This window comes from Pleurodeles waltl, chromosome 11 (assembly GCF_031143425.1).
Source record: "Pleurodeles waltl isolate 20211129_DDA chromosome 11, aPleWal1.hap1.20221129, whole genome shotgun sequence".
Lineage (NCBI taxonomy): Eukaryota > Metazoa > Chordata > Amphibia > Caudata > Salamandridae > Pleurodeles > Pleurodeles waltl.
In genome coordinates this window covers 676,759,828-676,782,672 of record NC_090450.1, presented here as the reverse complement: position 1 = coordinate 676,782,672, position 22,845 = coordinate 676,759,828, and the positions used below count along the sequence as shown (strand labels likewise).

At 43.8% G+C, this 22,845-nt stretch overlaps 1 protein-coding gene across 1 annotated transcript in view; it reads left to right on the top strand.

Annotated features, from left to right (window-relative positions):
* The first annotated feature begins 971 nt into the window (after window positions 1–971).
* The window catches only part of SLC23A2 (solute carrier family 23 member 2), a 631,030-nt gene continuing 609,156 nt past the window's right edge, over window positions 972–22,845 (top strand). Inside the window, exon 1 of the mRNA XM_069214170.1 lies at window positions 972–1,060. The gene's annotated coding sequence lies outside the window, so the exon portion shown is untranslated. The remainder of the gene's footprint in view (window positions 1,061–22,845) is intronic.

The following is a 22,845-nucleotide window of genomic DNA, read 5'->3' as shown; positions in this document are numbered from 1 at the left end:
TCTCCTGTCCCATCGTAGAACTGATATGCATGTTAGAATATCAATACACGTATCAACGTTGTCATAGGATTTTCAAAGAGTGCTTAATTGCTTTGAATGTGGCCCCACCACTTGAGTCTCCGTGTAGCACCTTATAGATGGTTGAAAACCTCGACTTAAGTGGTTTGCCTAGCGTCGCTAAGTGCTTAACAGGCCATAAATGCTTTAAATCGTGACGACCAGTAGGGTCCCTATCTAGCACCTACATGCCAACAGAACCAATTCTGGCGGGAGGGACTCTCGGTATTTAAATCTAAAATCGTCATTACTTTAGCAGTCTTCCATTAAAACGCATCCACTTTAAACCAGCCAATGTAAGAAAATAAATTGCCAATGTTTTTAAAATCGCCCATCATTCCTGCATTCAGATGTTTACATCAGCTACCAACACCGCCTCCTGCACAGAACTGTAGACAGCGCTGCGGGCTCCAGTCTGCAAAGCATGCCATATCAGGTCCCAGTACCCTTGCTAGCGAAAGTGTTGAGACAACTCAATCCCAACCTTAACTACTATGTGACTGGGGTGAGATCTTTCGCTTTCACCACACAGGGTTAGACTCGCTGTTAACTGCCCCGCCCATTCTTCCATCGAAAATTGAGAATGGCAGTTCCAAGACCTGCCGAGGTAAGACCGTCTGTCACCCCCCGGCTAAAGCACTACCAGGTCCACCATGAAGCCGACATTCGCCAGCTAAACTCATCCGCGTCAACCTTCTATGTACTCGCCTACCAGAGGAAACTCGTTCGGCTGATGTTTATACACTATACAGACACGTGCGGACTTCAGCGCCAATGAGCACTGCCGAAATCTGTACCGTGCCCAACGATTAGTTTAGGTACCCACCCTGATCCAATCATAGGCCATTTTATAAATTTCGAGCTCCGCCTACTCCCACAATATGTTTAGCAATAGGAGTGGCTGTCATGCGACCCGGAAGTACTGAAATTACCTACACATGTCATCCGTTAAAAAAAAATGTAATAACGGACAATGGATAATAGACTGATTTCAGGGACCGCTGTAAGTATCAGGCAGGTGGTCCTTTTACTTGACCTCAAGATAGTGGGGAGACTGTCCGAATCTAAGAGGGGCATCAGCATGAATGGGATGTGTTGGGAGTGAGAGTTAGGAGAAGTGAACCAGGGCATTGAAAAATGAGAAGTCATCAGTGTGTGGTCGGACTGCGTTGCACGGGGATGCTGTTTTACGTATACACGGGATGTTGGAAGTAGGCAGGGACAGGATAGAACCTGCCAGGGATGCTGTACTTTACTAATATCCACGTGCTGTTCATAAGTACAGTGTTGAATATCGTTGTTTGTTCTTTTATTGCCTCATGCTCCTTTAGGTGAGTTGCTGTTATTTAGAGTCGAGGAATTGAATTGGTAACAAGATGCTATGTGATACAACCGGTTATTCCTTCTCATTTTGAAATCTGTTTTCATCGTACATACGCCAAATTCATTTAGAAATTAAAAGTGAGGAATTCTAGTTGACCATGGGTGTCTGAGACAGAAAGCTAAGCTTCTCCCCCCAGTCTATTAAGGTAGCCTAAGCCCCCTGCGTGCAAAAATAATATTTTTAATGAGTGATTTTCATTGGTGGTACTGACAAAAATAATACAATTATTCGATTGATGCAACGCACGTGCGTCCGAATTGTAGAACTATTTAGTACTCCTGATATCTCACAAGTACCCCCTTTTCAGTATTCAGCAGTTTCTCTCCCCCCTTTAGAGAGGTTATTGCAAGCTGTGTGCAATTGTTTGCTCAGATGTAAACACAAACTCCAAAAGACAGGAAGACTAAAATAAAACGTTTGTATTGTATGTATCAAGCAGCAACGCACTAAGCAAATAACAATGAAAAGGGAAACAGCATTAATTGCAGTTGTAAATATTACATTTACAAAATTGCATTTCTACAAAACACGCATTTATGCTGCAGTATGTACACTAATTACTAAGTTTTTAGTACCGGTTTTTCATTTAATAATGTTTTCTTCAGGGAGTAGCACTCTTAACTTCGTTGACTTACTTGCTCAAGTCCGCTTGGTAACAGTATTTTAATGGCACTGCTGCATGTTTAGCTTTGCAACAAGAATACCGGAGATGGAATGGACATGTTGAGTGTTTTTTTTATTTTTAAAGCTCAGTTCTTATTACAAAGCAAACAAGGGTTGGATGGTCATCGACATTGAAGAATGCCATCGCCCAGTAGAAGTGATTGGTTTTTCTAAAGAGGAGGCCAAAGATTGAATGGCCATAGGTACTTAACTACAATTGCCAATTCAAATAGGATTTCCTGTGCAGAATGCTAAACATTAAGTGAATACAGAGCATGAATCTACCTTGAAGAGTAGTCTGGTTGCCTCTCTTTCGCTTTTGATTATTTTAATAAATTAACCCTGAAAGAATTCAAGCATTAAGTCTATGTTAAGGTCATTCAGTAATCTTTTTAGTTGTTGATTCACTAAAATGTTACATTTTTGTGTGGCACACTTGTTTGTAGCTAACGCGTTTCACGCTTGGCGTGTAAAATAGGGGGCTTTCTGCAGGCTACGCGAACTAAATTGGAATAACTTATGTGCTTGATTTTTTTTTCTCCATAGAATTCTTGCATTATGTGTGGTGTGGTGTGTTTTTTTTTTTTTGTTTTTTGTTTTTTATTTAAAAAGTTTTTAAATACAAAAGACAAACGGTTGGCATATAGCCAAGAGCTGAGTACATTCTGTACATGACGGGTTGTCATTTATTTACCAGATGTTACAAGTGTGTTATGTGAAATACTGCAAACTGTGAACATCATGTTAACTAAGCAGTAAGATATCAATACCCCTTGTTGATTTGTGGGTGTGTATTTCTAATAGTGATAAGTTAAAGCTTGAGAGATCATTTTAATGTGTGAGTATCAACTTTCAAGTAATGCCTGCTTATTTATATGAGTTTAGAAACCATAAAATAACATGCGTTTGTTACTTAATTTGGATTTGGACTATAGTTTTGTTGTATGCAGGGTCCGATATCTGTCAGGAGCAACCTATTTTAGTCAAGGTTTTCACTGGTAAAAAATACAATCCGTAACTTGAAAGGGAAGGCGAGGGGCAGGGTGAGCATTCCCCATGTAATTTTATAAAGCTTATTTCTACTGCTTTAGGTGTAAAAAGCCCCGTTGACAGCTTAGTAGTTTATGAATCCTCTTGACCCCTCTGTGCTTGTGAAATCGGAATACATGGGTTTATGTTTCAGTATTCAGTCCTGCACATTATTTTGGTCTATCTTGAAATAGAAATGGGACTAAAAAGTAACGTGTCCCTCGGAGTCTATTCTAATCATGTCACAAAATGATGGAAAACTAGTGATTATATTTCATAGCTTTTATTTTCAGTAAACAATTGGTACATCTTCAATTTTACGATAACATTATTACTTACTTGAGCGTCACATATGTTGTTAGCTAGTGTACCATGTTATGAGTTGTCTGCGCAAATTTGGAGCAGTTTAGTTTAAATCCGTGTGTAAGTTAGATGTGTTCATTCTGTTAATAGTATAAACACTAAACTATTATTTCTGATTGGGCTTAGCTTTCTTGTCAGTGACTATTAGTACAAATTTTACATTACTAACATAGATTGTGCAAAGTTTGTTCTGAACTAATTGTAGGGGGCTGGCCCTCTGTAGTGTGCAAAGCTAGGGACACTGTGCAGGGCGTCCAGGCAACCACACGTTGGTTTACGGGTGTAAAAACTAGATCACCTAATGCTCTAATTTTTAAGGTAGCTTGGTTGAGCAGTTAGGCCAATCTTGGAGAAGTGCAAAGCATTTTTTGTGCTCACAGTATCAATCTTGCAACTTGCACACTCAAAGGAATAACTCAAGAACAATTTATAAAAATACTTCAGATTTTTATGTAATTTGTAAGCCAAGATTATCAAAATTGGTTAAGTACTTTTTTAGCTATGAATTTTTGAAGTTTAATAAAAATAGTCCTTTTGTGCGAAATGACGTACCATAGGAATCAATGGAAGATCACCTTTAAAATACATATAAAATCGTACAGTTGGTTTACCAAGTTCTTCTTTTGCAAGTTGGACGAGGTCCTCGGTGGGCACACTGTGCCAGCTTGAGAAGTTTGAGCAGCTGCCTGTTCTGGTGGGAGTAGCGTGAGAAGGTCTCTGGAGCTGGTGCAGGGATACTGCGGGGAACTACCTGGAAAAGCACTCCACAGGTAAGTTTAAAGATGGTTCCTTGCGGTCCCATTGGAGTGTCGAGGTCGCAAGGGGTGGGGGACCCTTAGGGCACAATAAGTTCATCGCTACAGGGTGGTAGGGTGCAGAGCGAATCGGTGAGCCAGAAGCTGTGCGCAAGGATGCCCTCTGGAGCAGGAGGTAAGTTGGTTCAAGGGTTGTTTGCAGGATAACTGGGGCACTCGGGCAGGAAGTCCAGGATGTTCCTGAAGTCCCTTAACTGTGGCTTCCTCCTCGTCCTTTTTAAGATATGGTCGGGCTGCTTTTAGCTGACCAATACCCAGGGTATTGGTACGGTTTGACCACTGGAGGGCACAGTGCCACAAAACTTGCGCACTTGCAGCATTTGTCCACGCGGTCATCGGGGTGTCGGTTTTTCCGATTGCGACTTTTGGCTCGGCAGTTAGTGGCTGGTTAGTGAAGTGACCCTCACTGGTTTGCTGGTTTCTTGCTGTTGTAGAGTGGTACCTCCACTCTGGAGGGAGTTCTATGGTGATTTTCGAAGTCTGGAGGTTCTCTGGGTTTCTTAAGAATTTTCCAAGTTGTTTAGCAGTTCCGCACAGGCGATTATTGGGTCTTGGGTGCAGCAGGCAGGGTTTGGCACCTTTTCTTTGTTGCAGCAGGTCCACAGTTCTCGTGCCTTTGATCTTCTTGGTGCTGGTCTTTTGTCCATCTAATCTGATTTCTTGGTTTTGGGATGCCCACTAAATACTTTATTTAGTGGGCGTTTTAGGGGGAACCTGGTAGTGACAAATGGGTCATCTACCTTAGGGTGGCTATACCCACTAAGTGACCACTTCCTGTGGGGAGAGGTCATTTCCCTATAACTGATTGGCTATTTTCCTTTCATCCAAGATGGAGGAAAATGAAATGGAGTGTCCACCTCACAGGCAACACCTTGGGGGTGGTGCATGCCAGGTGGGGCCACTTCTCCTTCCCTTTGTTTGGTTTTCCTGCCGTTGCTCCCGCCAAAAGTAGGGCTTTGCAACAGGGGAGGCCATCTGCTGCAAGCAGCAGGCCTTGGGGTCGAGTTTCAAGGGCGGTAAGCCCTTTGATGCTCCCCAGTAGGGCACTGCACATTCCTGTGGGAGGGAGTGTTAGCACCTCTACCCAGGAAGGGCATTGTTCTACAATCCAGAGAGACATGTCTCTTCCCCCAAAGTTGTAGATTTGGATGTCTGGCAGTGGCAGGCTGGGTAGGATCAGTCGGCAACCATGCCAGGGTAGTTAGCTCTAAAGTGACCCCTGGGTATATTTTATAATAAATCCAGTACTGGTACCAGTTTGGATTTATGATTCTGAGTTGTTTGATATCAAACAACCCGGGGTTCAGAGTAGCCATCATGTAGCTGTGAAACTCGTACTTACCAGTGTCCAGCACATGTGTTTAAAATTGCTGCTCTGTTTACTCACTATGTCTCAGGTTTGGCAAGGACATAGTGGGGGCATATTGCTCGTGCAGCTATACCCTCACATACAATATAGTGCACACTGCCTTAGGGCTGAAAGATCTGGCAGAGGGCTGACTTATCTATGTGGTATGCAGTGTATAGAGGACATGGCACACAGGCAGTGTGCCATGTCACATTTGCATTTTAGGGTTGCACCTGGACGCTCAGCATGCTATGGCAGTGTTCTGTGCATCTGAATGCATGACCCTAGAGGGTGGCACAATCAGTGCTGCTGCTCTCAGGGGCCTACCCTTAGTACCCAATGCCCTGGGTACTTACGCACCATTTACTTGGGACTTATAGTGGCAGCTAAAGGTGCTGCCAATTACTTTTGCAGTTTTTAGGGAAATAACACTGGCATTGCAACCTGGTAAGCAGGATCCCAGTGCACTCCAATCCACCTTTCAGCCAGAAACCAGCCAAAAAGTGTGGGGGAGTACTGCAACCAAGTGCCAGTTTCCCACACTAATTGATTCATTTTCCAAGTATATCATTTCACATTGGTCTTATTAACTTCATAAGGTATGTTTACAGGCAATAAGTGCATATTGCACCATATTAGCATTTACAAAGTGAATATATGAATTGCTTCTTTATTTTATAAAATGGAGATATTTTTAGGATCTGCTCTAGATATTTTTAGGATCTACTTGCTCATTCTGGCAGTTGACAAAGAACAGGTGTTCTGATCAGTCAGAAAGTGAAAGAGCAATAAGGACAACTTTAAATCTTGTTCTTATCTTGTGACATTTGCTGTGTTCAGAGACAGAGGTCAAAAGTCAGTTTGTCTTCCTACAATTCATTTTCCTTCTGACTGCAGAGTTGCAGGATTTTGTAAGGTGAACTGTCTGACCTGTGGTACAAAGTATGTGAAATGAAAGGCTGTAGGGTGTCAGGTTTTTCCTAACATACAACATATAAATGACTACGTCAACTGCACAAACCTTTTTAAACCCTATTTCAGTAGTTGTGAAAGCCCATTTTATGTACTTCTGATTTGTTTTCACCATATTAAAATATTTCTTTCATCACATAGAACACTTTACTTGGTGATGTGCAAAGGATAAATATGTTTTCTGAACCCCAATCTTCACAGATTGTTTTTATTTTACGATAACATTTTATCAGTGAAGCTGCAAATTAGTGGCAAGGTTTTGGACATTTCTTGGAAATGTACTGTCTGCAAATGACAGTGCGCTACCACATCATGCTTTAGTAATATATTTATTAAAAGTGAGTGTTTAAACAAACTGAGATACACTACTACCTTGATAGCAATGCTACTAGTAAACTAAGAGGCAGGTCATGGATCATGTGTCCCCTATTTGTGGGCTAGATTATTTTTATATATGAAGCAAACGTTTAGTCTATTTAATCAAACAAGGTTTTTTTGTACAGCAGAAATGCTGAGCTCACATATTTGAAGGTGCACTTATATATGAGAACGAAGAAAAACGCAACACTATAACCTAAAATAATTGCCTAGGATCACACAATTTGAGACCCGTTTACGGGATGAGTACATTACAGTTAGCTTGAGTGTATCATTCAAGTTACTTGACCTGCAGGTTTAGTAACGTGTTTATGCTTTTTCGAGGCTTGAATAAATATTATCTCTTGCTAGTCCCAGTGTATTTCCAAATCTGTTTACTTGACGGTTAATCCTCTATTAAAAATCAGTGCAGCAGAAAGCTGAATAGCATTGTCACTTTATATGCAGAGTTTCATTTAAGCACATGAAACATTTCTTCTAAAGTGTCATCTCATCGTAGTTCTCATGCTATTGATGTTGCCTATTTTCATTGTGCCTTATAAATATTACACCAATAGATTTAGAAGAAAGCTAATGTAGAAATATATGTCGGATAGTTTTATCCAACAACAGTGACTTGCTCACTGCACTTTGTCTCTGTGTGTCATGGGCAGATGTAGACCAGACAACTTCTGCACCCTCTGTTCTGCCATCAAATGCCACTCATCTGTTCGGATTGAGCGTATGAGTCATTGTATTGTCATCCCTATTTATTTCGACTTTGCAATGCTGCAATAAAAGGACTAAAATTCAGTAGCATTAATTTGCATAAGTGTATAGATCAAAGTCATGCCCTTTGCTGTCTGCTTCACTAAAAAGATGCAACTGCCAGCTAATTTTATTCTTTACATTTGGTTACTCCACCCTCTGTCACTTCAAGGCATCTTCATCACCATAATACCATCTGTAAGAATGTTGTCCGGCCTCTGCCTTATTGCCTGTCCTCTGAAAACTTTGGTACCGAGACCTGCCCACCCCACCTTTGACCTCCGACAGAGACTAACTGGGCACTTTCAGGCCCCTCACATGCCCGGTTTAATTGTCCTGTTGCTTGTTTATCTTGTTGCCTCCTTGTTGTTTGGAGCGCATTCGCTCAATTTATCATTTTCTCAGTTTATTTCTGTTTTTCTGTCTCTTTATTTCTTTTTTTTTGTTTTTGTCTTTTGCCCTGTTCACATTGTCTTGCTCTGCCTCTCTGGCCTTGCTCAAACTGGCTTTTTGCCTCTTTCGCACTATTTCTGTTACGCCCCTTTACTCTTTGACCCTCTCTCTAGGGTTTCTGGTTTGCTTTTCAGCCCCCCTTCTATCACGTCTAATCACTTTTTCCTTCTGTGTCCTGCTCTCACCCCGCTCCTCACCACTTCTTTGGCACCATGTTTCCTTCCACTGCACTCTACCTGAGTGTGTATAGCACCCCGCCAACCACCTGCTCCCCCTCTTCTCAAGACCTTCCTCATGTCAGCTGCTACATGGACTCGCAGCTTGTGCGCCAAAGGCAAGCCTGTATTTGCTTATTGGCACTTCAGCTGCTGCCAGCGTCAGAACCTCTAGTCCACCTGCACTGTCCAGCAAACCCAGAAACTACAGCACGCAGTCCCTCCGTGCCTGGAAGCTCTCCATCTACTGTGTTATGGCCTCCCGTTTCACACTTGAATCCTTTTCTCTTGTAGAGCCTGCCAGTTCTCTTGTACTGCCACCAACACCCCGATGCCCCTCCCCCGCACTGCATGCATTAGCACCCTTCTACGAGCATCCCTGACTATCCTATGTTGCTTCCTACACAACACGCATTCCCTCCTCAAGCCTGCCATAGAAGTCTGGGCCTTTTTTCATGATGTCCCACCAGACCTCCTGTTCCTCACGGAAACCTGTTTGACCCCACTTCTGCCCCAAATATTGCCACAGTCACTACACCCGGATACAAAAGTGATAGGCAAGATAGAGGCGTGCGTAAATCTACACATGTAAATGTACCATTGGAAATTGTATTACTGCCAGTAGACCACTACATGGTTGATCATGTTCCAATATTTCTGATTTTGAATAACCCTGTGTTACAGAATAAACACATCTCGATTTCTGTAACAATAGTATTTAGTCACACGCACTAACGTTTGTGTTGTATCCACTAAGCTTTATTGTTTTGGAGGAAAAACAGTGCATGCAAAATAAGTTTCTAATGGAAAAACAGGAAAATAACTTCAAAATCAGAATCAAGTTCAGTATAAACATGTCCCACTACAATACGTATATAGACCAGAAAAGAGCCAGAGATTATGCTAAAAAAGAGACAAGGATGAATGTAAGCCCATACTTTAAAAAGCATTTAAACTGCACAGGGTCTCGCGTTTGCTTGAGTTAGAGCTATTAGCGTTGTAAATTGCTAAATGGACTTTTCTTGCCAGATAAATTGAAAATGAAAAGTAAAACAGTTGACATAAGCGAGCCAATTCAAAATGCCACAGCCACCATGAGCGTGAGTGCGAAGGAGAGAGACAAAGGAAAAAGAAGTTTGCTCACAGTCAAAAGTATCAGCAAATGTGCAATTATCCATGTAACAGGGTTGATGGCCAAGGCGGTACCAAAACTGCCCGAGGAGGGACAAACGTAAAGCATTTACCAATGATAACAAAGGATTTTAAAAAGGCAAGCCCATGAACGAGTGATAGTAATGGGTGTGCGGTAGGCTTGGTTAAAAGCCCACTGATACGTAGCAACGCGTCAGAAAACATGCGCTTGACCTAAAAATGGGTTGATTTCCACCCTCCTGCTCCTGACATGATTTGCCGGATTTTGCAAAGTAAGTTTTTAAAAGTGTCACATGGTTAAAAAGGAAAGCAAAAAAGACAGCTAGGGCATGCAGCAAGGATTTCTCCACGTTACGCCAAGTACTTGCAGCCAAAGGTTTGGGAGTTGGGCTGCCTGTAAAACACAAGCGCGCAGAGTTACACCTGCATGGAGTAAAGAATGAGTTTGAGGTAAAAAAAACAAAAAGATTGATTCAAATATCTGAAGGAGTTTGTGGGGGGGAGAGTTGTTAGAGTTGTCAGTGATGTCAACACTTACTTCCACACACCAGTATAAGGAACTTGCAAAGAATATGTAGTCAATCTTGTGACACCCTGTTTTAGATCATAGCCTACCAGACTGGTTTGCCAAAGACATCCTTGGGACATTCAGAAAAATTATGTAGGAAGGCATTCTGCCTATTGCTTACCATTGGTTTTGTGGTCTGTAACTCAGTTTCTGGGTTTCTATTTGCTGACTTTATTTGCTTTATGCTGTGCAGCCTGAATTTGTCCCTCCTGTTGCCCAAACCTTGTTTGCTCTATTGTAGCATTAACTCGCTTTCAGTAAACAGGCCTTTAAGTCTTGTTCTTATCTTGTCATATTTACTGTGCGTTCCAAGACGGGGGTAAAATGCCAGACTTTCTGTTTCTGTGTGCTTGGCATTTATTATGGACTTCGTTGAGGTTTCACAAATGAGAGAAGTAGTACAAATAGAGCACTTTTGGGGTAATTCTGAATTGTGGTGGAACAAATCTTAGAAAACAATCAAAACATATCAGTACACCAGGTGATCACTTTGTACACGTTATTCTTTGTGTGCAGTAAAACAGTATTTCAGTGCAAATGTATTGGTCATTTCAGTTGAAATGTGTTTCTGTTATGGCAGTGCACCATCACACCCTGCATACTTCATACTGTGCCACTCCACTCTATGCCCTTCCGCTCTGTGACACGCCACTTTATTCTACGACTCTCCACTCTAGGGCATGCCACTCCACTGTACGTCGCTCCACTCGACTCCACGCCAGTCCAATCTACGCCACTCATGCCATGCCCCTGTACTCTACACTACCTGCCCCACTCCAATCTAGCCCATTCCACTCAAGTGCACCTCAGTCTACCCACCCCACTCCAATCTACCCCACTCTGCTCCAATCTACCCCACCGCTCCAGTCTACACCACTTCAGTTTTCTCCGCTCTACCCCATTCTACACCACTCACCACCCCAACCCAATTTATGCCAGTCCAGCCCGCTCTAACCCATTCTACGACAGTCCTGCCCAATATACACAAGCCCTGCTCAGTTTACCCCAGTCCACTCCACTGCGATTCAGTCTACCCCACTTCTGTACAATCTACCTCACTCCAATCTACCCCACATCACTCTACCTTAATCTACCACACTTCATGCCAGTCTGCCCCGCCACACAAACTACTCCACTTCAGTCTAATCTACCCCACTCCACTCAATCTACCCGAGTTAATCCCATTCCAGTCCACCCCAGTCTACTGCCCCTCACTCAAATTTACCCCACTCCTATGTACTCCACTCTACCCCACTCCTCTCTTCCCCATTCCAATCTATCCCAATACAACCCACTCCAATGTACTCCAGTCCAGCACATTCCACTACAATCTCCCCAAATCTACTTCAGTCTACCCCACTCAAATCCACCCCGGTCCAATTAACCCTCACCATTTCAATTTACTCCACTCCAAACTCTATTGCAAACTATCCAACTCCTCTCTATTCTACCTCACCCCACTTTAATCTGCCCCACTGTAGTCTACCACAATCCACCCCACTCCATTCTACCATACTTCACTCCAGTCTGCCTCACTCCACTTTACTCAAATCCACCCTCTCCACTTCATTCCAATCTATGCTCACAAAACACTATTGACACTCCTGCCACCCTGATGTGTCCCAGAAAGTTCTGCGATGAATCGTAGTTCCTTGCCCAAACCTTACGTTTACAACAAAATAGCAGAGCACTCATAATGCAAATTACTTAATCTCTTCTTGTTTTTAAGCCCCCTATCTTCCTGTTAGTATAGTTGAGGTCATCTGAGTCAGTATTTTACCATTCCACAATGTTAGAACAAACAAATCACAACACCATATGTTAAGATCAATAGTGTATTTGCTTCTTATTCAGTACATCAAGGCAATCACTATAGATGTTACAATAAGGATGCTTCATAAATGCTTGGGCAAACTCTAGATGTTACAGTGCTGATTTGTTTAGTAGACGATTCCGTCCACCTGTGTTTTGTCCAAATTCAGGACTTTTTCAAGGCTATATCTGGCAATATTATAACACTTCTCCAAAGTAGTTTGATGATTGGCAGGAAAGATTGTTTGTTCTTGTTATGGCAATAAATCAAAGAACAGCAACACGTAACCAAGCAGCCTTACTCTTATATTGTGAGTTCAATAGAAGAAATGCTGCTGAATAGAAGGCAGATTCATATTTTTTTTGTTGTGACGCAGACTGAATAATTTCTAAAACAGCTTCCAGTCCTTGGACCTTCATAAGTACTTGTATATGCCATAAGTCCTCGTATATGCAGTATTGCTATTGTGGCTACTTATCAAGGTCCAAGGACTGGCAGCCATTTTAGAAATTTTTCAGTCTGTGTCACAATGTGTAAAAATACCCCACTACAGTCTAACCTATTCACCCGAATCTACCCCACCCCACTGCATCCCAGTCTACTCTACCCCAGTCTACCCTATCTACTCCACTCCGCCCTGCTCCACTGCAATCTACATCACCCTATTCTACCTCACTGTAACACCACTCCACTGCAATCTGTCCCACTCCACTCCAATTTACCCCACTTCAGTCATCCCTCTTCACCCTACCCCACTCCAGTCTACCCCACTCAGATCTACCCAACTCATTCCGATTTACCCTACTATAATCCACCCACTCTACCACACTCTAATCTACACCACCACACTTCACTCCAGTCTGACCTACTCAACTCTTCCCCATCGCCCTCCACTACAATCTTTCCAGCTCCACCCCACTCCACTACAATCTACCCACTCCAAACCATTCCACTGTACACGGTCTCCACACTCCACTCCACTCTAATCTACCACATGCCACTCAGATCTACTCATCTCCAGTCCAGTCAAACCCACTGCACCCCAATCACCCGTACTCCAATCTACCCTACCTCACTTCAACCCAAACTACCCAACTCCAATTCCCCCCACTCCAATCTACCCAGGCTCCACTACCCTTATCTACTCCACTCCAATCTACTCCTGTTCACTCCAAACTACCCCACTCGTATCTTACTCTAATCTACGTCACTCCTATCTACCCAATTTATACTTCATTCCAATCTACCCCACCATAATCCACTCAGTCGGTTCCACTCTAATCTACCTCAATCCACTCTAACCTACTCCTCCCTAATCTATCCCACTTCACTCCAATCTACCTGAATCAACTGATCCCAGGTCTACCCCACCCTGCTCAAATCTACTCCAATATCTCACTCCACACTACCCTGATCTACCCCATTCCACTCTATCCTACTTCACCCCAATCTACCCGTTCCCACACTCCACTTTACCTCACCACATCCCAGTCTATCTCACAACACTTCATTCTACCCAACTCCCCCAAACTATCCCACTCCACTCTACCCAAATCTATCCCAGTCCACTTCACTCCAATCTAGCCCACTCCACTCAAATCTTAACCCACTCCACTTTAATGTAATCCATTCCACCCACTCCAATCTACCACACCCCAATGTGCCCCACCACAGTCTTCCTCACCACAATCTACTCAACCCCTTTCTGCCCCACTTCATCCCACTCTACCCCACTCCAATCTTCCCTCTTCAATCTACCCTACGCTTAATCACCCACTCTACCCCAGTCCACCCTACTCTTCCCCAGTCTATTCAACTCCAGGCTAATCTACCCTAATTCAATTTACTCCACTACACTGTACCCCAATCCACCACACTCCATTTCGCTCTACTCATTCAAACCCCACTGCACTCCATACTACCACATGCCACTCAAATCTAACCCAATTCACCCAAATCCACACCAGACTACCTTACCCCACTCCACCCCAAACTAACATACTTCAGTATACCACATCCAAGCTACCCCACTCCATTCTACTTCTCTAGACTCCAGTCTACCCCACCCTAACCCAATCTATCCAACTCCATTCTACCACACTCCACTCCACAATATACCCCAATCCTATCTATCTCACTCAAGTCCACCCCACACCAGTCTACCCCAATCCATGGTGCTTTTCTCTACTCAATCTATTCCACTCTAATCTACCCCAATATTTCCCACTCCAAACTACCCCAAAGTACTATCATCGAGCCTTCTCTAATCTACACAACTGACCCACTCCAATCTACCCCATTCCACCCTTCTCCATTCTTCCTCACACTACCTTCACTCCACTCTAAGCCAATATATTCCACTTCAACCTGTCCCACTTTGCGCCGCTAACTTTTAGTCATGAATAGAAGCCACACTAGTGTGCAACATGGCTAAACAGTATCAAAGGGGAAACCTATTTGCTTTGCCAGTGCTTGTTATAAATTCACACCTATGATGGGTAGCTCAGTGGGAAGCATTCCTCATGTGTCAACCTATGTGTAGCCTTCTGGGCCAAATCAGTTTCTCATTCTTCTCGATAAAATGGGTACTATTTACATGCAACATGTATCTGTGAGCACCAACACCAATTTTGTGGGGGAAGTTCTATTTAAACAGCCATTATTACTATCATTCGTCAGCATTAAAAAGGTACCGATAGTGATGTAGCGCCATCACATTCAAATGTATTTTTGTTCCCGTCCATCCGGAAGTCGGACACTTTCAGGTTCCGATTTTACATTAATGTCAGAGGACTAGTCCCAGAGAAAAGCGTTTTTAAGCTATTTGTTTCCTTTGGGCAAGCTTGATGATAAAACGCAGCACAACACCAGTATCTCTTAGACTTCAGTAGTGGAAGGGGGTGTATGGAGTAGAACTGGACGAGGCAGTATGAAAGTAAGCATTGACAAAGCCTATAGGACTGGCTTTGGCCTCCAGCTTTTTTAGCATTGTCAATGTATGTTTGTCATGTATTCGCAAAAGTCTAATTTTGCGGAATCTGCTGGGTCCTCAATAAATATATTAAATAAAAAAAAACGGATAAAAGTTAAAATATATTTTTAGTCTAAAAAAGGACGCATTGCGAGAGTGCCCCGGCACTCAAGGGAACTGCGTGGATATGCTCCTTGTGGAAGGGAGGAAGGCAGATAGTCACAATGAAGTCACATAATGGCTTAAGTAGGCTGATTGTCACATGTATAGGAGTCAGCAGAAAAAGAGAAATGACCCAATTACAGACTTATTCATGATGAGGGCTGACAAAGTTCAAATAAGTATACTGTACATATAATTTATGTAAAAAAACACAAAGTCTTGGCTAACATCAGAACTAAAAGAAGTGTAATTCCTTGAAGCCCCCTGAAACAACAGCCACCTCTGCTGTTCTCCCAAATCAAACAGGAAATAGCAAGGGTCTGTAAGAACATTGTTGTAACCCTAGTTGTCTTGTTTCACAACATAGCACCTCAAATGTGTCCTGTTTTCAGTCTAATTACGTCCACTACTGAGGACGTTTGTCTTAAACACTACACCGTACACAACATTTGAACTAGGAATCATAAATCTGTAGCGCTCTGAATGACAGCTTTGTGATAAACAAAACTCAATTAATAAATAGCAATAAAAAGAATCACCAGATGTTCCCTTCAATGTTTATTGAAGCTTAACACGGTACCTCTGCTACCATGACCAACATAGGAGATTTGTGGAGGTGAGAGCTCTGACACCGTGTAAAATGAGCATTGGCAAAGCCAATAGGACTAGCTTATACAAGAGCTATTGGCTTTGCTAATGTGTTTTAGTCGTGTTGAACACCAGTGTGGCAGCTGTTCAGGATGGCTAAACGTTAGTGTGTGGAGAGTAGTAGACTGGAGTGGGGGAGTAAAGTGTTGTAGAATTGATTTGTTGAAGTTAAGTGGAGTTAGAGGGAGAAGAATGTCATAAAATTGAGTAGAGGAGAATGGAGTTCAGTGGCAGAGTGTGTCATGGAGTGGGGTGGATTGGAGTACAATCGGGTGAATTGGACTGGAGTAGAGTGGATTGAAGTGGGTGCACTGGATGAGGTGGATTGGATTGAAGTCAGCTGGATTGAAATGGGGGAGGTGGATTGGAGTGGGGTTGTTTGGAGTGGATTGGATTTGATTGGGGTGGATTGGACTGGAGCTATAGGGGTGGGGTGGGTTGGGATGGGATGGATTAGATTGGACTAGAATGGGGTGAATTGGATAGGAATGGGCTGGATTGGATTCACTGGATTAGGGTGGGTTGGATGGGCGAGAGGGGGTTTGGACTAGAAGTGGTGGTTTGGTGTGGGCTGGGCTGATTGGATTGGAATGAGGTGGCCTGAACTGGGGTGGGTGGAATGGAGTAGATTAGAGTGTAGTTTGGTTGATTGGATTGGGGTGGGATAGATTGGAGTGGGGTGGATTGCATTTAAGTGGGGTGTATTGGATCAGAGTGAATTGGATTGAGTGGGGTGAATTGGACTGGAGTTGGGTGGATTGAAATGGGGTAAAGTGGATTGGAGTGCGATTGATTGGAGTGGGGTAGATTAAGTTTGATTGGGGTGGGTGGACTAAACTGGCATGATAGGGGTGGTATGGACTGTAATGGGGTGGGGTAGATTGGTTTTGAGTTGGGGGGAGTGGGACGGATTAGATTTGACAGCGGAGGCGTGGTTTGGCGTGGGGTGGATTGAATTGGATTGGAGTGGGGTTGAGTGGGCTGGGCTGATTGGATTGGAGTGGCCTTAACTAGGGTGGGTGCATTGGAATGGGGTGGATTGGATTAGAGTGGGGTGGATTGAAGTGGGGTTGATTAGATTGGATTAAGGTGGCATGAAATGTGCTGGGATTGGATTGCAGTGGGGTTGATTGGATTGACTGGGGTGGATTGGAGTGGATATTTTGGATTGGGATGAATTTGGTGGATGTGATTGGAGCGGACTGGAGTTGAGTGAGGTGGATTGTCATGGATTGAATTGGACTGGAGTGGGGTGGACTTGAGTGGAGTGAAATTAATTGGTGTATGGCTGACTGGAGTGGGTGGACTGGATTGGACTGGGGTGGGGTAAAGTGGATTGTATTGCGGTGTGTTTGGATTGGAGTGGGATGGATTTTTTGGGGCGGAGTGGGATGGATTGGCATGGATTTAATTTGAGTGGACTGCATTTGAGAGTTCTTGATTTGAGTTGGGTAGATTGTGGGGGAGTGGAGTGGGTGGGGTTTGGTGGACTGAAGTAGAGTGGGGTGGATTGGTGTGGGTTGGATTGGAGTTGGGTGGATTAAGGTGGACTAGAGTGTGGTGGATTAGATTGCAATGGGTTGGAGTGGGTGGAATGGATTTCAAGTGAGGGTATTCGGGTGGGATGGATTGGTTTGGAGTGGGTTGGGTTGGACTGGAGTGTGGCAGATTGTTTTGGATTGAAGTGTGGCAGATTAAAGTGTAAGGTGATCATAAATGGGGAACAAATCAAGAAGATACATCAATCCACAAATTTCAAAATATGTTGTCCTTTATTGGTAGAAGAATTTTCAAACATGATTCTTGTGACCTTTTTCAAATATGATTTCTGTAGCGAACGCGATTCGTTCTATGTGAACTTCATCAGGGCGACAACAAAATCCATTTGACGTTAGAAACCAGTATAAAATACTATCACTGGAGGATCTCTTTTAAGGAAGAAAAAGTCAAAATGCAGTAGCTTAATGGGAACTATACAGGCTCTCAAATTAACGTTGTTACCACATTATGGGCCAGATGTACGAAGGCATTAGCGCTTCGCAAACAGCGAAAAACGCGGTTTGCGAGGCGCTAATGCCCCCACGCGATGCAGAAACACATTTTGCGAGTCGGAACCGACTCGCAAAATGTGTTTCCGACTTGCAAATAGGAAGGGGTGTTCCCTTCAGTTACCATCCACTTGAAGTGGATGGTAACTCATTCGCAAACGGGAAGGGGTCCCCATGGGAATGCTCACAAAATTATTTTTTCAGAGCAGGCAATGGTCCTATGGACCACTGCCTACTCTGAAAAAAACCCGAAACAAAAGGTTTCGGTATTTTTTTCTATTTGCAGCTCGTTTTCCTTTAAGGGAAACGGGCTGCAAAGAGAAAAAAAAACAGCTTTATCAAAAAGCAGTCACGGACATGATGGTCTACTGTCTCCAGCAGGCCACCATCCCCGTGAGGGCCTAGACTCGCTATGGGGTCGCAAACTGCGACCCACCTCATAAATATTTGAGGTGGGTCTTTGCGACCCCATAGCGAGTCGCAGAAGGTGTCTGAGACACCTTTCTGCATCGCGAATTGCGATTTGCAATTTGCGAGTCGCTCTGACTCGCAAGTTGCAATTTGCCATCTACCTACATCTGGCCCTAAGTCCCGATATGGTTTGCCCACTTTGTATCCTAACATGTCAAACAGATCTCACCTGAGTCAGCAGTTTCTCAACAACCCAGAGAGGCATTATGTGCCCATGGCATAAAGAAATTGTGCCATGTTGCCTTATTAAATAACTGAGATACATTTTGACATTTTGTTTCTTAAAAGAGATTCCCTTGTGATAGTATTAACACTTTCAGTAGTAAACTAGTGAATATATAAAAACAAATGGGAGAATATGGATGTGTTTAATTATAGGAATATCATTTTGGATAATTGGATTGATTAACTGGGGAGGTTTTTACGCGCAATGGAGTGCAGTCAGGATATGTGGGGTGAGATTTGGGAGAACAATGTGTACTCCACATCAGACTGTTTTTAACTTTTGTATATAAAAGTTTTTAAAGAAGAAGCTAATGTCAAATACATTTTATTTTAGCCCTGGAGTTTGCGTAGAACGAAATACGCTTGCTACAGAGACCATGTTTGAAAAAAGCCACAGACGTTATGTTCTGAAATTATTCTATCAATAAAGGAGAAAGTATTTTGAAATTTGTGGGTTGATGGAACTTCTTTAGGGACAATTAATCTATTGTGATGTGTTCCCCATTTATGATCACTTTACTTCTAATATAATGGTGTTGTATGTGCTGGATGATCAATATTTATATGAGTTTTGAAAAAAGTTTTCCGGAAGGGGAAAATGTATTGGCATATTTCCCAGAGCCATATACATCCCAGGGGATTGTGACTGAAAGTGGTTATTGTAATAGGAGCGATTTCTCTTACAGGGCTTTGGCCATTTATTGTAAATTATTGATTGGGCGGATTGCAGTTAGGCAGGTGGGTAGATTGGAGAGCGGCAGACTAAAGTGTGGCGGGTTGGGAGGATTGGGGTGTGATGGATTTGGTGAGTGGCTTGGATTGTTCTGGGGTGGATTGGATTGGCTGAAGTGGTTTGGATAACGTGGGTTTAGGTGAGTCGGAATGGAGTGGAGGAGATTGAGGTGTACTGCACGACTTGTGTGAAAGCATGGTTTTGGAAATTACCCTTAAGAAAGAAACAATGTGGCTTTTCAATATTTAGGACAATATAATTATCATCTTTTGAGAACAGCACCCACTAGAAAAAACAAAACATGAGGGCAACATGAGAAATGAATACTTGGGAAAATAAAATAAGAGTTTACTGTAGAAAATAAAATTTTACAGTTTTGTTTGTCTTGCTGAGCACGTTGTTGTCAGTCACATGCCTTCTGTTTGCAGGGCACTAGAACTTAAAAAGAACGAAATAGTACCTGAATCAGGTTGAGAGCCGCAACGGGCACTGATTAATTTGAATCAATAAGAGCTTGGTCCCTGCTCGACAGAAAGAAATGGAAATAATGCTAGGCCTGCAGTGACCAAATACAAGGCTGTAAAGAGTGCCACACAAGCCAACAAATGGTAAGTAGCAGGCGGGCTCCACGCCCTTTTTGTTAACAACAGTGACTCGTAAGCGAGTTGCATGTGCCAGTCTGTAGGAATGAGGCAAAAACACTCCCAAGATGGCGGCCATGTTTTGTCCTCCCTCCTGCAGCGACCGGCCTGGGAGGGTTGCTGTGGCACCTGACATACGTCCACTACACACCAAACCAAAACACATAGGCAAAAGACATTGTCATTTACAACGCCAATAGCTATAACTCTCACAAATGCAAGACCTATTGCATTGCAAATGCTTGTTCTGGAACTTGAAGAGGATATTGGCGACTCTGATGTGGAGGGGGAGATGATTCCAAGCTGTGGATGGTGATATAGGATAAGGCGTGGCCACCGGCTTTGGCCCGTTGGATGCTTGGTTATCTGGTGAAGCTGACTGCTGAAAATGTTGAACTGAATGATGTTATGGAGCTATGGAGGGTGCTAGCTGTGGATTACTTTGTAGGTGTCTGTGAGGAGCTTAAAGAGGGAGCGTTGTTGTATAGGGAGCCAGTGGAGGTTTGAGGTGCAGCGAGGTGTGTGTGCAGGATGGATGGTTGAGATGAAGGACCTCTTGGAGCACATTGGCAACTGTGGTATTGATGCAGACTTCGAGGGTGTTACCCTAGGTGAGCCTGCTGGTTATCAGGTCTTGTGTATCGGTTCTTTGGGTGCCCAGTGGGAGCTTTTTGCAGATTTTCTTAAGCATCTTGAAGGTGTGGAAGCAAGTGGAGGCACATGCTGTGATCTGTGCATGGAGGATAGTGATATGGTGTTGCTGAGGTTGTTGGACAGGGTTGGGGGGACACTGGCTTGGAGTTCAACGGTCCAGAAGTCATTGGTGATTTTGCTCCATTGGCTTCTGGCAGTCTGGATTCTAAACGTCTTTGGCTGAGTGGGCAGTTCAGTGCTGATGTGGACCAGGTAGTGGTCAGTCGAGGTGATTGGAGTGGGAGGGTTAACTGTGATGCTGTGGAAGGTCGTGGAGGTGTGTGGGTGGGGACACAAACTCACTGTTCAATGCCATGGTTATCCAGGAGTCCTGATGTGTGTGAGTCAACGCAGTCTTTGAGGTGGAAATTGAAGTCGGTAAGCAGGATGAAGGAGTCTGAGCCTAGGGCCAGGGGTGAGATGAGGTCAGTGTTGGAGGTGCTGAAGTTGGTGTTGGGCCCCGGGAAGCAGTAGAGTAAGACTCTGAGGATAGAAGAGTGAGAGGAACAGATTTTGAAGGAGGTCTAGGTTGCTACTTATGCTGGCTGACAGATCTTCGAATGATTGCTCTTGTGTTCCAAGTCCTAAAATGCATCACCTGCATTCAAGATAATTCTGTGCTCATTTGGGTCGAATTGTATCCCTTTAACTTTAACCTCTCCTGAATTTCTATTGTGTTAGGCAAAGGGTTCTGTACTCAATGCAAAAAGTACTGGGGACATGGGACACCTCTGCCTCGTGGCCTCCCCAATTTAATCTCTTGTGAGAGCCCTTTGTTTAAAGAAATTCTTGCTGTTGGGATTTTGTAGTCTGCTAAGATCACAATGAAAAGTTTTGGTCCTATTCCTGTCTGCTTCAGCACTCTCTTTTAAAAACACCAATCCACCCTATTGAAAGCCTTTTCAGCATCTAATGAGACGAGGACTGCAGCCCTCTTTTTTTCGACCAGGCGGTTTGCCCTAGTTAAGTTATCACGTGGCTGCCTGCCAGCAATGAATCCACTCTGATGTGGCAAGATCACCTCGATCATAACCTGTCCAGCAATATTGCCAGCACTTTAGGGTACAGCTTAACATCTATATTAAACAATGTCATTGGCCTGCGTGAAGCACAGCACCTCCTATCTTTGCCTGGTTTGGGGACGATGGTTATAATCGCCTCCTGCATAGAAGGGCTATTCTCCCCTTTGTCCCCACAGTACTAAAAATGCATTTAACTTTTGGGGCAAGTTTGCTACAGAACATTTATAAAAAACATATATAAAAAAAAGACTCCCAGAAACCCATTCGATCTTGGGGACTTAGTATGTTTCAGACTGTTATGTGCCTTTTTTACTTCCTTTTCACTGATTGGGGCTTATAGCAGTACTGTTTGCAGGGCCATGTTTTTAGGTAACTATGCAAGATCAGTATACCACTGTTGATGTGTCAGGGAGGAAACATTCTTTCTATATAATGCTTCATAGAATTTTGGAACTCCACCAATTTATCTTTGTTAATGTCTCCTTTTACATTATGGCTCCCATTACAAGTCTGGTGGGCCTTTATGAGTCTGGCTGGCCTAGGACCCCCAGACTCCTGGTGGCGGTGTGACCATGGCCAAACCGGTGGTCCGACTTCTTTGGCGGCGGTCAGACCACCACATTATGACCGTGGCACGTCGGCCACGGTCGGACTGCCAGTTCCCTCCACTGGAGGGACTGGATGTGCTGGCTGTCCTAATCCGCCAGGGCAGCACTGCATGCAGGTGCATCCTGGGGATTACGACCCCCCCCCCCCCCTCTCTGCCAGCTTTTACATGGCTGTAGCACTGCCATATATAAGCTGGTGGAGACTGGGTACAGGAGGCCCCAGGGGGGACCCTGCACTTGGCATGAGCAGTGCAAGGGCCCCCTATGGACAGTCCCATCACGCTTTTCATTGTCTGCTTAGCAGACCGTGAAAAGCATGACTGGTGCTGTAGCACCCTACACACCGCAGCATTTCCGCTGACTCCTGAAGGAGGAATGTGTGTAGTCGTAGGGGTGTATGCAATGAATGAATATGGGCTTGTTCAGACACTGAAATTGAGCCCTGACAGCCACCAGGTGGAATCCCATGGGGGAGGTCTTGTTGCCAAAGACCATTACTACTTCTTGTTGGAGTTGAGACTGTGACAGTTGGCTCACATCCAGCATTTCCCACCTGTGCCAATAAAAAAGCTGCCCCACTGTGTGGCCGTGTCTAGTGCTGCTACACAAATGGATCCAATAGAGGGCAATGGGAGCCCTTGCGTGGAGACTCCTATTTACCACGTT